The sequence below is a fragment of the Tamandua tetradactyla genome, chromosome 3 (genome assembly GCF_023851605.1).
Source record: "Tamandua tetradactyla isolate mTamTet1 chromosome 3, mTamTet1.pri, whole genome shotgun sequence".
Lineage (NCBI taxonomy): Eukaryota > Metazoa > Chordata > Mammalia > Pilosa > Myrmecophagidae > Tamandua > Tamandua tetradactyla.
In genome coordinates, this window is record NC_135329.1 from 135,291,944 (window position 1) to 135,307,281 (window position 15,338).

The 15,338-nt window shown below is 36.4% G+C and overlaps 1 long non-coding RNA gene and 1 other non-coding gene across 2 annotated transcripts in view; both read right to left on the reverse strand.

Moving 5' to 3' along the window:
• LOC143676359 (uncharacterized) overlaps positions 1-11,735 on the reverse strand; it is a 54,169-nt gene extending 42,434 nt beyond the window's left edge. Inside the window, exon 1 of the long non-coding RNA XR_013172032.1 lies at positions 11,571-11,735. This is a non-coding gene — a long non-coding RNA (uncharacterized LOC143676359). The remainder of the gene's footprint in view (positions 1-11,570) is intronic.
• A 692-nt stretch (positions 11,736-12,427) lies between these two features.
• Positions 12,428-12,498, reverse strand: TRNAN-GUU (transfer RNA asparagine (anticodon GUU)). The gene has a single exon. It is a non-coding gene; the product is annotated as a tRNA-Asn (tRNA).
• Positions 12,499-15,338: the final 2,840 nt, after the last annotated feature.

Consider the following 15,338-nt stretch of genomic DNA (forward strand, 5'->3'; position numbering starts at 1 on the left):
TAGAGTAAGAATTCAATTACAGTTCTTGTTAACATTTATTTTTGTGTCTTATTTTATTGTATTACATGGTATCTCATCTTATGCTTATTTTTGTAAATGCTTAGGTTTATATTCTTAATGCTGTTTCCCTAGTGTAGGTGGAAAATATGAATTTAAGTTTCCAACATTTCTATGTTAATTCTCTTTAGCATCTCTTGATCCTACAATTTTAGAATTGGAAATCTTTGTGACATCATTTAACAGGGCAAGCAGCCAAAGAGAAAAAAGGAAGAAAAAGAACTTGCATGGCCAAATGGATGAAATCAATTCCTGGCATTAAAGCTCATGTAGGTTTCCCTTAAGCTTCATTTAGGTTTTTGGCCACTTTAGTGACTTTTTATTTAGACCTAGTTTGGAGAGACACAAGGAATATACTTGGCTGGTCAGGAAACTTGTGTGTGTGCATGTGTGTGTGTGCGTGTGTGCATACTGAGGGTGTGTAGGAGGGATGGTTATTTAGCCTTTCAACAAAAAAGTAACTGCATTTATGTTTATCATTAAAACATATAATGTCATTCTCCCTTTAACTAGTTGAAGAAACTATGCATTAATTCTTCTTGAACGCATAACTGTCACCCGTATCTGACTATGTAAGTGACTGAAAGAATAAAGGACTTTGTCATGCTATACAAAATTCCCCAGTCTCTTTCTGGCTTTCAGTTGTCCTCTGAGAATGGGGTATAAAAGCCCCTAAGAGTCTGCTCATTCTTCTGAAGCTGGAAAGTAGAAGCAGCCTGGAAGACACGTTGTTTCATCTCTTTTTAAACTTCTTTAAAAGTATTTCTGGAGAGGGTAGCTAATAATAAGATAGGTAGGTGGACAGCAGGGAGTTAACTAAAATGTTCAGAATAACTCTGAGTACAATCACATTTAAAAATAGAGAGAACAGGCCGGGAACAAAACCCCACAAACTCAGTATATCTAGTTCAAATGTAGCTAATGTCCCTATTTAGCATCTTCAAGTTTCTCACACTTCCCTCACAAACCTAAGAATGAGCCTCTAGCACTGTCGAGCCTGCCAAATTCAAGGACATGGGAATGTGAATTATCAAACAAGCTGAAGATGAAAGGTGCTGAAATCATCTTTTTAGAATATTGCCAAAAAGCAGCTTGAGTTTCCAGGGTGCTAATTGCTAAAATATGTTTTAGCTTCCGAATTCATTCTGGGCTTATGACCCACTAACCAAAAGGTAAGAGGGATGTTGTAGAAGAATCAAAAAGAATGGCAGTAAGAGGAAGCTGGAGAAGGAAGTGTTTAGCACAGGGCCTCCTGGAAAGCCGCATTATGTTAAAAGAAGTGTATGTTTTATATGCCATATGGTTATTCAATTAGATTTGACCATCAAAGTAATTCAGTCCTTTATTGATTTTTCTCAGAATGTCTTTTCTGTTCGGGGGTAAGTTAGCCATGATCTTGGAAAGGGAGGCAACGTAGAAAGCTAATTTTAATTCACTGTCCTTTTCACTGTATTTCTTATTTAACTTTTCTAAAAAGTTACTTCTGCCTATCATCTCATCTCAGCCTATCAATAATTAGTTGAAGCAAGTCAAAGTCTCCATGTGTCTCTGTAGATGAAACTGAGGACTAGAGAGCCAAAATAAGTTGCCTTAAAATCTGATGGCTTGCTAGGAGCAAAGCTAGGACTGTACTGGAATCTCTTGCAGCTGCTGTGAGAATATTCCAGTCCACTCCACTGTCATTAGCTATGACAGTCCCTGGAATATGCTACAAAAGTGCCTTTGAGAAGACTATCTTGGAAAGAGATTTTTGAAGGAAAATTTTAGGTAAGTTATATTTCTTAAGTAGTTTGTTAGACAGTCATGTAAGAAAGCAGTGGTACCAGATAAGGGTCCTATTTAGTGTTATGAGGTTAATACCAAGAAGAGATTTGAAGCCTGGGGAAATGGAATAGAAATGCAAATTGGCGAACGGAATTGAAGCCAAGAATTCAGTTTCTGGAGACAGTGGACTTAAAGTGCTCCATGTGAGACAGTAAGACAGGAAATGGGAACAGAGCTCACCACTTAAAGCCAGGGACTTGGGTTGGAGCTTCAGGACTTCAGTTGTGAAATGAGGCTAAGGAACAAACAAGCAAGCAAAAACTATTGCTATTGACTTTCTGGGGAGGCAGGAGAGCACAGATATAGTCTTAAGACCAGGAAATCAGCAAAGCTTTATGCATCCTCTTTGAATATATTGGAAATATACTCAATACCTCTACAGACCAGGTGTAAGTAAGGGTCCTTAAAAGAACTGGGCCAAGAATCCAGGACATCGTATGGGGCCAACCATAAAATTACTACATAGGGAGGGGTGAGCACAAACAAACTTGTGGAAGAAAATGATCAAAGTTAAAAGACGGAAAACAAATATTCCCAAAACACAGGAAGGCATCTAATGCTAAAGAAGACAGTATAAATTACCAACCAACCAGAGCCTGAATATTGGTTCCTGACTACTCAATGGGTGATCCTTAGGCCAGAACTATCAGCATCACCTGAGATCTCATTAAAAACACAGAGTCTCAGATCTTACCCCAGGTCTGCTGAATCAAAATCCACATTTAACATAGTCATTCAGCAACTCATGTACATTGAAGCTGGGAAAGCACAGCATGCGAAGCTAATACATTGATGGAATTACCTGACAGATACTTTAACATAAGCATAATTGAATTTCTCTGAAAGATAAAGGAAACACATTTCATTTTAAAAAGCAATAAATTAGAAAACAAAAAAGAGGCAGAAGTTATGCAGTAAATGTGGAAATAGAAAAGAACCGATTCAAATCTTTGAAAATGAGAATTATAGCCACTGATATGTGTGTGGGGTGTGAGGGCTCAAAAGATAGTACATGCGGTAGACTGGACATAGGTTATAAGAAAATTAGTGATTTAAAATATTGTCCTAAGGTATTATACAGAACATAATCAGAGAGAGACACACACACAGATAGAAAGAGCAATTGAAATAAGAATAGATTGAAGAGCTTTAATGTATACCAAAGTGAGTTCCAAAAGATGAGAATGAAAGGAATAAAGAGTACTATTTTCTTTTTTTAAGAAAAATGTAAAACATCTCTTTGAAAATATACCTTGAATACCAAGTGGGATAAATTAAATGAGTCCACATTTAGAAACATCATGGCTAACTACAGAATATCAATAATAAAGACAAAATCTTAAAACCACCCAAGATAAAAGAGAAAAAACCTAAATAAGAATAATGGTCTGACAGCATGTAGTGGACAGCAGAGACAAAGGAGCATCACCTTCATGTGTGGAGGTAAAATAGCTGATATCAACTAGGGAAGATGGCAACATTATTCCCAAGTCGTTGTCTTTCTGGGTAACCGTGCCCTATGCCATGTGACTTTGCGGTTTACCCACTGTGCCAGTTTGAAACTGTTGTGTACCCCAGAAATGCCATGCTTTTTAATCCTCATCCAATATTGCTGGGTGGGATCTTTTTTATTGTTTACATGGAGATGTGATCTACCCAATTGTGGGTGTTAACTTTGATTAGGTGGTTTCCATAGAGATCTCCACCCATTCAAGGTGGGATTGCTTACTGGAGTCCTTTAAGAGGGAAACATTTTAGAAAAACTTCAGTGCTGACAAAACCAACATGAGACCTAGATTTTAGGAGATGAAGAATGAAAATGTCCCCAGGGAAACTGAAACAAAAAGGCAAAGTCCCCAGCAGATGCGCGCCACATGCCTTCTCAGCTGACAGAGGAGTTCCAAATCCGTCGCCTTCTTGAGCCTAGGTATCTGTCCCTGGATACTTTAGTTTGGGCATTTTAATAGCCTTAGAACTATAATCCTGCAACTTAATAAATTCCTTTTTTAAAACTGTTCTGTGTCTGGTGTATTGCATTCCAATAGCATTAGCAAACTAAAACACTCACTAAACAGGTGGAGCATATTTCCTTGCTCCAGACTTTGGGTACAGTCATGTGACTTGCTTTGGCCAATAGAATGAATGGAAAGTGACAGTCTGTCAAGCAGGTATGCTTGCTTTTATGTGTTTCTCTCACTTATGGAAAAAAAATGTCCCAGCCTTCCTGCTGATCTGTTGAGGAGGATGAAAGACACTAGAAACATGTAGAGCAGAGCTGCTCCATCTGACCCACAGATGCATGAGCTAAATTTTTACTTTTTGTGGTCTCCCACTAGATTGTGTGTATCTTTTGTTACAGAGCAACAGAAAACTAATGTACTTGTTTAGTGATGTAATTCAAGAGTAAGAGCCAAAGTAAAGACATTTCACATATGCAAAGATTTAGAGTTTATCACTCACTGACCCTCATTAAAGATGATTAAAATAGAAGGATGTGCTTCAGCAGAAGAAAAGTGAAACTAAAAGAAAGCATGAAGCACAAGAAACAATGAGCAGAGAAATTAATAAAATACTGGTAATTTTAACACTGAGTGTATGTATACTTTACAGAATAACTTTGAATTCATTGGGAAAGTATAATGTGTATGTTAAAATTTAAGGAAAAACAATATAAGAAATGCCATGAAGTGCTTCCAAATAACCAGAAGAATTAAAAGAGAAAGGTTTATGAAGATCTATTACATCAACGAAGATGCAAAAGAAGAAAAAGAGAATCAAACCAAGGTAATAGTAAGGAAAACACAAAATTACTTGGTAGAAATAAGTCTAAAAACTTGTAAAAACATAAGATTCATCTGTTAAAAATCCAACCAACTTTTTCTCAATTAACGTATTCAATCTCACTATTTAAATGCTCACAAATGCAGAGATAAATTAAAACCATAATAACCACAATAAAATCACACTCATCACATAGACAGAAATGTTTAAATTTAACAATATCATGTATTAATGAAGCTATAGCAAAATTGGGACCTCTTACATACTCTAGTTAGAGTGTCAAATCAGCTAGTTTGAGACCAGTTGGAAATCTCTAGTAAAGCTGCTTATTCAGCAATTGCACTTCTCAGACTAAAGTAAAGAGAAACCCTAGCATACATGAAACAAGGAAACATTTACGCCATGCTGGTTGCTGCAAGATGTTAATGTTAAATTTGTAAATAGCTTAAAGATAAACAGAAAAATGGATAAATATATATTTTTCTTTTATTCCACAGCAGTCAAAATGAATGGACTTGGTGCTATATCTATCATTTTGATTAAAGTTTGAAAATGTATTGTTCAAAATCTCAAATTGCAGAATAACAAAAGTACACAACAAATGCAACTATATAATGTTTGAAAACATGAAAAACATTATATATTGCTTACGGATACATATAAATAGATAAACACATATTCTTATAAAAAATAACTAATTCAGTACAATGGTTTTCTCTGGGAAGGGAGGAGTATGAGAGTTTTGGATGATTGTCAAAAGTAGCTTTCCTTGTATCTGTAAAATTTTACTCTGATAGAATTTAAATCTTCTAACAAGTTTGAGTATTTCACAATTGAAAAAAATACCAAGAGTTTAAGGAAACCACAATTACCATGATTCTAGTATTGATTTAGTTGGTTCCTTTAAAAAGCCCAACACTTATTTTAAATATGAAATATCCAAAATGTCTCTTTTTTTTAATTCTATCTTTGTATTTTCAGCACCTGTCTTATGGAAGACCTACGTCAGGCTTTGGAAGTACAGCAACAAAGAAGAAAGGCACATATCTCACATACACAAAGAATTATCCAGAAATATTTAAATAAAAACATATTATTTAGAGAAGTTGGTTTAACATTTTGGGTACCACTTCTCCTTTGCAAATCCATTCATTCATTCAACAACCATTGCATTTGCATCATGTACTAGATATTGTTTTGGGTTCATGGGATACAAATGCAAACAGCACCAATAATGGTATTGATGACAATAATACTAATGATGATAATAACTGGCATTTAATAAATGCTCACCACTTGCAAGGTACTGTTCTAGGCTGTTATGCCAATTTATTTAATTCTGACAACAATCCTGAGAGGAAAATATTATTATTCCCATTTTAGAGATGCTTATGCATTTCTAAAGTGGTCTGAAATCACCACCCTCCTGAAGTTCAGGGGACGCACAAAACTCTCAACCCTTCCTTATGTTCTGACTTTGTTTAACTCTGAAGATCCCCCCCCAGTCCCCCACCCCGCCTCCAGCAGATCTTTCTTCTTTTACTGAACAGTGAGACCAAGAGCTCAGCAAATAGTCTTACCTAAGCACACTTTTTTTTCTGTATTTATACCAGAGTCCTGTGGAGATAAAATACCTTAGTTGATTTCAATTAGACCCTTAAGCTGAGGTTGGTACATGATGCAATACAGCATTTTTTTTAATGAACAATGCAGAGCCAACATATTATTTCAATTAGAAAAAGCTTTTTGGTTAAAAAAAGAAATTCTCAGAGAGAGAACTAACTTTGTTTTTTCATGTAACAACAGTAAAATGGGAAAATATTGTGTTTTAGTTTTGGCCAAGTCCCAAGAGTAGGGGTCATCCACTTCCAGTCTTACAATGTTAGACAAGTCGGAAGAATGAAACTGGAAACTGGAAGGAAAGTTTCTTTTATCCCTCCCAGCATGGTGGAAGAGAGGGATCCTCTACCACAGCTCTCTCAAGCTAGATAAGAAAGGTTTCAAGATCACTCTTTAATGAGCTTGATTTAGAGTTTCAGAACCTGCACCTGAAAAACTTTGCTAAAGGTAAAAGGTTGTAACTGGCTGGCTACTCTGGTGGTAGAGCAAGGAGAAGTAGTTGTGTTGGGAATGTCTGAAGTATAATGGATGAGTGAGTGTTTCCAGCAGCTACCCATGGGCATCAAAGGAGAGGAAGACACCTTGCACCTAACTTTAAAGGGACCTTACCCAAATCCAGCCTTCGACGACACCCTAAGAGAGAGTGCATGTGGAATGGATCACAGGAATCGAGGGCTGGTGAACGGTTGGTAAACTGGATGAATCCTGTGCTGGCATTAAGGAAATCATATAAGGTGGAGGTTTCCAGGACTGAAGAAGTCATGAATACAAGAAAATAATGAATCAAATTTACAACATCTATCCCAGATGAGATCAACACCAAATTAGTTTGGTTCCAATCCAGGCCATTATCTCCTGGCCTTTACCTCTCTTCCTCCCTCTCCATCTTCAACACTAATGGGGCCAAAGTTGTTTACAGTGAAGGAGGAGAAGGAAGAAAAGGAAGAGAGGGAGGTGCGGGGCCAAACAGAGGTGACACCTGGGGCTTTCTATCCACAGTTGACTCTCTACTGGGGTTGGGGAGAAAGAAGCTTTTATTAAAAATGAGCTTCCAAGCACTAACTGTTAAAACAATAGGGCACTTTAATTTCTGACTGAATTTATTTTTTGTGATTTAAAAATGTTTATGTTATAAAAGCAATTAGAGAAGTCATGCTAGGTTTCACCCAGAGAAGAGGGAAGAACAAAGTCCACAGAGAGGGTTTGAGTGAGCAGTGGTGGGGTCGGTGTTGGAGTGGAGGGTTGGCAGTGGGGGAGGAAAGAATAAATGTGTTTCCGTATGTCATCTTGAGTCTTGCTTGTTCAGTCAACTGGCTGTTTGATATGTTTGGCAGGGTTGTTTAAAGAGAAGAGGTGAGCAAGTTTTCAGGAGTAGTGTCAGTGTCTGGGGTGGCCTGGAAAGAAGCAGCGGCCAGTAGTTGGGAAGTGTGTTAAGAACACATTGCCTAGGATTCAATGTCTAGTGATTTATGTTGTTGTACCATGATATAATCCTCCCCCATTATACCCATACATTTACTGAACCTCACATCCTTCTAGAGTCTTGTTTTCCTGATTGATTTAGGGAATTATAGACAAAAATTCTGTGGAGATCAGAATGGGCATCAAGTGGGGAGAATAGATCAGCTGCAGGAGGTGAGCTCTAAGTGACATCTAGAATTCAATGGAAGAAAGAAATCAGAGGAACAGGTGACTAGAAGACTGAAGACTCAGAAAATTCCTGCTTTTTAGAAATTCTTTAGCTACCAGGTTTCTTGCATGCAAGAGCATTCAAATGCAAAAGAAAGAAAGAAAGGCTGAACTCCGAAAACCGGGAATTTTAGGCATATCATGTGACTGCATCTCTATTACATATATAAAATCCTAGAACAATCATTAGTAAATAGATTAATAGGAACAGATTTTAGCAAATCACTTTGTAAACAAAATGTAGGTTAGTTAATGGCTGGCACATATGCCCAACTGACATCGTCTTATGTTATTTAACATTTATTCTATCAGAAGAAAATCAAGGTGAAATTCTTGAGTGATAAGGTGCTTATTTATATCTTCTTTTGTCTCCGATAGTGTTTCAGCTGCTGTGTAATCTTCGTGAGACTAGGACATGCTAAGTGAAGCTGGTTTTCAAGTGTCACTCTTGGCAAGTGAGATATTCCTTTTATAAAAATATCCGCTGAGCTTTGACACTTAGGCTGAAGTGTGTGTCCACATATCTGCTATAATGTGAATATGTCTTTGTTCATTCTGACTCACAGATCCTTCAGTCAAACAAAAGTGCTTTACAGATGAGCAATTCAAGACTGCGAAATCAAAGGTGGTATGTAAACCTGTCTTTCTCCTAGGACCACAGATCATCTTACCTTAAGAAACTAGTAACCCAGATATGGCTGTTTAGTTTCTCGATCTCCACAGAATGTTTACACATTGACATTGTCATTTTCATTTTCTGAGAAGAAGAATGTTTGCTGAAGAATGGAGATAGACTAAATTAGCCTGAAATTTTCTCTATTAGTTGCTGCCTTTCAGGAGAACTAGCTCTTCTCTCCATCTAGCATCATTATCTACAAATTACCAAGAAATGTAATTTCTTCGGGGGGATTTTATGAGACTCTACATTGTGAGCTGACCTGGGCCACTTTGTTGTTGATGATAATGTTTGTTAATATATATATAACTTCTCCATTCAGGTTCTCATATGCTGCTTTCTTTCATTTTTAATAATAAAAATAATCTCAAAGTAGATGCCTATAAAACCTTTCAATGCCTTGATATTTACGGTCATAGCCATAAATGTGGTGGGACCTCAGAATACTTTTTAATGATTTTTCCATACTTGATCAGACCAAAGTGGTACTTGGAAACAGACGTATTTTTACATTTTCTCCATGCATTTGTCTGCTAAGTTCTAAATCTTAAAGAATCAGAAGGTTAGCAAATTGCTAAAGCAGTGATGATACTGGCTGGAAAGCAACGTCCAGAGATATTTTTGTAAACATCTGGAAGTTCCCAAACAAGTCTGGGCTCAATATTTTGGTTTGGATGGCTAATCCCTAAGCAACATAGGCCATCAAAGAAATAACCTGCATTTTCAGACATAATAGTAGGGAAGAAGTTATACCAGTGGCCAAGTACTCAGGTTCCTGCATTGCATGTCGAATACTACCTCTTTTCAATTTAGAAGTGCCCTAGCTTAATTCATAGGTCAAAGGTTCTAATTTCTAATTTGCTAAGCAATTTATCACATATTACCTACACCCTCTCAAGTCAGATCAAATGCTGCCACCAAATCATGGCAATGAATCCAGACTCTGAGAACTTTGGGATTAATTCACTGGAGGATTTGTTTTTGAATATTGGAAATATAACTTTCATTTGTAACATAAGGTATGTACACCATTATGTATGTAATCATTTAAGTATTTGTGTACTATTATGTAAAAAAGAACGGGCAAACCTTGAAATATCTTGCCTGAAACAAAATTAAATCAGTAGTTACTTGGAGGGGTGCACAGGTAGTTCAGTGGTTAGAATGCCCACCTTCCATGCGGGAGACCCGGGTTCGATTCCCAGACCATGCACTCCCCCTCCCCCCCAAAAAAGAAAAAAGTTACTTAGAATTCAGCTTTAGATAAGAAACTTAGGCTCTGCGTAGAGGCATTTGGAAGTACTTAAACGATTTTGTATAAATCTTTCCCGATGGGAAGATGCTCTGATATAACAGACTATATGGTTGTATTTAAAAAATAGAGGAAGTTTCCTAATGATTTGAACTACATAAGAGGACAAAAGGAAAACAGAAAATTATGTTCTCAGCAAGAGCCACTGATACCTAAATGATCACCCCCTTTGGCATCTGACAACTCTGCTTTGCCACTTATTGATTCCTTAATTTTGATCAGCTTCTTTATCAAGTAAGGTGGATAATATAAAACATTACTGTTTGTTATTTTAATTATTAAGCCCTGATAACAATATTCATGAGGAAGATGATGATGTTCCAAAATCCTACAGCAAGGTAATGATAGTTATCACATAGAAATAGTGAAAACCCTGAAAGTCTGGAAATAGGCTTTTTGTGATACAAGAACAAGCAAAGAAGGCAAAGTATTAATTAGGACTCCTAACAGTTAGGCATCTATCTATTTATCTATATCTAAGGCTATCTGCCAATTACATTTCTAAGCACATAATGCCAAAGAGAAAAAGTATATTTTAAAAAACATGCACTCCTTTGTTCAGTTAGTTTTCTGTTATGTAATTGCCCACTTTATAATAATAATTTAAGAATAAAGTTATAATGATAGAAACCGATCAAATGTTTGAAGTATAGTTAATCCCTGAATCTCTCTGTGTCAGCCATGGAGTACTGTGACATGAACCCAATCTTTGAATTGTTTCATATCCCTACTCTTCCAGTTGCTACTTTGCATAAGTTACTTTTCTCAGTTTTTTCATCTGTAAGATGGGAAATCAAATACCCACTTTGTTGAGCTGTTGTTAGGATTAGATGAGACAATATATGGAAGTTCTTAATACACACTAGGTCATAGTAGAAACAATAAATATTAGTCCTTGGTGTTGTCAGTGTAATTATTATTGCTATTATTTTTTAAAGTAAAACTTTACCCTAAAATTAACTTTACCATCATCAGGCTTAGAACTATTTTCACAAATTCAGCTTGTTTCAGAGGCAGTAAATAAATGGACATTCACATATCCAGTAAATAAATGTTCCTGAACACATACGATGTGCCAAGCACATGCTGGTAAAGCACATGCTGGTAAAGCACATGCTGGTAAACAAAATGGACTTGGTCCTGCTCTCATGCAGGGTTGAATCTAGTTGGGAGATTTTAAAAAATGTGAAAAGGCAACTACAATGAATAGTGATTATTGGTACCCTTGAAGGGGTAGAAGTGAAACCGGGGAACCTTAACCCAGGCTTGCAAGGAAAAGCTGAGTCTGGATATGTTGTTAGAGTTAACCCGGGAAAGAGAAGGATATGATTTTCCAAGAACCACACTGAGAAGGGCCAGAGGCCTGTGGACTTCGATACATTGAAATAACAGAAAACAGACAAGTGTTCAGGTTTGTACAGTGTGGAGGGATGGGTGGTAACAAATGAGTCTAGAGAGATAATTTGGGGCCTGATAGTTCTGGGCCCTTTAATTCTTATTAAGGGAATGAAACTCTACCTGAAGAGGAAGCCACAAAGGAAAAACAGGGTTAAATTCTGTTGTCAACAAAACTTCTTCAAGCACATAGTTCATAAATCTAGGGATACTTACACAAAACCCAAAATTTGGTATCTCCTTCCACATGAAAGGGCAGTTAACACACGTTCCACCAGAACTTGACACTTCTACATCTTTCAGCTCTACACAATGCAATGTTTACTTTGAATGTTTTTCTTTTACTACCAAGGTGTGCCGTGGCTTTTCTAATGGTTAATGGTCCCCTCTGTCTCCCCAGATGGAACGTATCGGAAATAAGATTCTTTCTTTTGTGAGTTGGACTATCAGTTCCGCAGAAGTGGAACTTTCAATTGGAGTCACTCAGAATGGCAGCATCAGGCTACAGCACAGATGCTGACCTCTGTTTTGCTTCTAAAATGCTGCTTCCTTTCTCCACAGCCAATAAGGCAATATTTCTATTTCCTTCAATAACTCACGATAGAGTTCAGTGAGAAGTAGTAATTCTGCAGCACATTCAGCAGACAAGGAATTGAAGAAAATGGGAGGTCCTGTCCATTAGCTCATTTTAAGCCCAGGATAAAAAACTCTGTGACTTTAAGAAGAAAAAGAGAAATTGGATCAAACTCTTTCTGGATTTTAATTTTTAAAAAGTCCTACTTTCTGCTGATTCAGTTAAATAAAGCTTTTTGCCTTTTGCTTTTCCATCTGTTTGGTTTTTATTTTTTTTCACTGTAATTTTTTTTTTTTTACTGCCAATCTACAGACACGGACATGACATATTTTAAAATAAAATAATCACTGACTTTTATGGAGGAATAAAACATCTATCAGACATACCATTAACATTTTTTGTATGCTGTATGGTGGGGGTCACATTTCATCTTTTTCCTGTGTGATTATCCCATTTGTGCAGCACCATTTTTTTTTTTTTTTTGTGGTGGGGAGGAAAGTGCAAGGGCTGGGAATCAAACCCAGCTCTCCTGCATAACAGGCAAGAATTCTACCACTGAACTACCCTTGCACCCCCTCTGAACTTTCCTTGAACCCCCTAGCATTCTTAACTAATCAATAAAAGAGCTAACCTTGCAGTTTTGCTTTCTGAGATTTTATCCATTTACCGACCTTAGAGCATTTGTAAACAAACATGTTTTCCAAAACATATCACTCAAATCCCATAAACTTTGCAATTTGTTTGGTATTCACACTAATCCGTTTATCTGATCTTTGCTTGCCATGTGATTTTCTTTTTCAAATTTACTTAAACTTGATTTTATATCTAGTAGTCCTTTCAATCTCTTAAAGATTTTCCATAAATTGTTAATATTTCCCCTTAGGCTTTAGGTTCTGTTCCAGCAATCACAGATTCAAATTAACTCATGAAAGACGGTTAATTCAATAAGGAATCTTTTCAGTAATAAAATAATTAGAGATCCCTAAAGTACCATAAAATTTTACATTTAGATTTAATATCAATACCTACACTGGCCGAACTCTATCTTCGCACATGGACCTTAATAACTAAAGATCTGTTCTGTAGCATATTAAAAGTGACTCAATCATTTCTGTGATTCCAAAGGAAGGAGGGTTAGATGCTGGAGAACAAGATAGATTCAGTAAAAGGGGGAAGACCTTTTTCTCTCCAAGTAACTCTGGTATAGAACTAACTTTAGATTTATAGCAATCCTTCTCAGATTCCCCAAGTTCCACGGTTTTTAATAAATGTTCTTATTTGGCTTAGTTTGTTTTTTGCATGGGCAGGCACCAGGAATCGAACCCAGGTCTCCTGCATGGGAGGTGAGAATTCTGCCTGCTGAGCCACCGTGGCCCATCCTTGGCTTAGTTTTAAAACTAATACTTTCACTTCCCTTTTTCTCATTTAAAAAAATATTTTAAATATTCTTATTGAATTTAATGAACACAACACATAATGACTGTATCATTCTTTAAAGATCTATGGAATGAAGATCATATATTATTGTCCAAGAAAAAAAAAAGGATAAATAAGAAGCCACAATTCAGAGGGATTAGCCTAACAAGTTCAAGAGTATACTCACAAAAAGTTGTGCTTAGATCATTAGCTTGTGGGAGTTGATTGAATTAAGAATTGCCCATAAATTTAAAGTTTTTCAGTAATGCCATAAAACCAAACCAAACACTTAAAAAATATATTTAAATGCTTTTTAAAGAACATCTCTGGGCTCTCCACTCCCCTATTTCTTATGAAATAAATGAAAGCCTGGGGGGACCTTTTGTCCTTAAACTTACTAGATATATATTGTCTTTAAGCAAGTTAGCCTTGATGATTTCAAATCCTTGAGACATGTGCTGACTTAGACACATATAAAATAAAAAATAAAGGACCAAGTGTTCCCCACTCACACCTTTGACAGTGTGACAGGTAAAAAGAGAAAAAGGAAAATATGAGACAGAGATGGGGAGAAGGTAGATTTGTTGCTATCAGCCACCACCATTCGGTAATACCCATGAAGATGAAGTTTTTAATATATTATACTTCCAAATTATGTTATGACAGAGCCTGTATATAAATGACAAGAAAGATACTTTTAAATTATTTGTTTTCCTTTTTTTTTTTTTAAGTTAGGTCTACATGGTTGCCAAAAAAATTAATGGCTCATAGCTGTATGAGTTTCTGGTTCTTGTGTGTCATTTGCTTTGGTTGCATATTTCTGTTATCTCTACTGTCATAATCACACTGTCATAGTTAAGCTGAAATTGTTTGCCCCTGAAGAAACTCCAGCAAAACTGAAGTGAAGGGGAGAAGGAAGAGGAGAAAAGGCAGCGAAAGAGCTAGACTTTTAAAAATAGCAATGAAATAAGCTATACTAAGCCTCAGTTTATTACGTTAAGAATAGCTCTTTCTACTATATCATAGCTTATATATAAAGAGATAGCTATGATTTAACAAACTTTTGGAACTATTTAACTCTTCATAGCCTGGATCATGAAATAACTCCATAAGGAAAAAAAAATTTCAAAAGCAGACCAGAAACCCTAGTGAAGCCGGAAGATTCTGGGCATGATGATAGTGTATAAGCCACTCAGAACCTGATTATATACTTTCTTCACACTTTAAGAGGTTATGTTGGCAGATGAATTTCTAAATGTGAAAAATTCATTCCCCTTTGGGTCTCCAAGATGACCCCATTTTTCCAAAGTTATTTTGACAAAATATTTCTAATCCTTTTTTCCTCCCCAAAGTTGCTTATGAAAAGGCCACCTGCTGCATCCTTTCTCTGTGCAGGGTCCCAGCTATCACGTTATCTCAGGACCAGTAACAAGGTGGATAACCACATGACTTTGTATTGCCCATTATGGTTTTGAATCAACAAGGCAAGGTAGAGGAAAAGGTTAGGAAGTGAACAATACTTACTAAAAAATTAAAGAAGCCAGAAGAAGAGCTTACAATAAAATTACTCAGTAAACCTCATTTCACCTTTCCAAACCAGGTCCACAGTACTTTATTCAAAACACTTGGGCCAGATGTGTTTCAAAATTAAGATTTTTTTTTTTTAATTTTAAAAGTAGTATTGCTCATTCATAGCACATTAGGGAACATTCACCATGAGTTCTAGGGGAAACACATTGTAATCAAACATGATCATATTACATCCACACAATAGATGAAAAATCATACCAAGTGGAATAAAGAAAATATATAAATAGCCACATGACTGCTCTGGTCAGGTTTTGCTGCCAAATGAGGCATGACAATTTTTTGTCTTTTGGTACTTTTTGGATACCAGATTGTGGAAAATGGATTTGGGGCCCATAGTGGTTTTTCCCTGGATATTTTGAGGGTAATATTTTCATGGCAGTTGCAAATATAATACATAGTAAAAA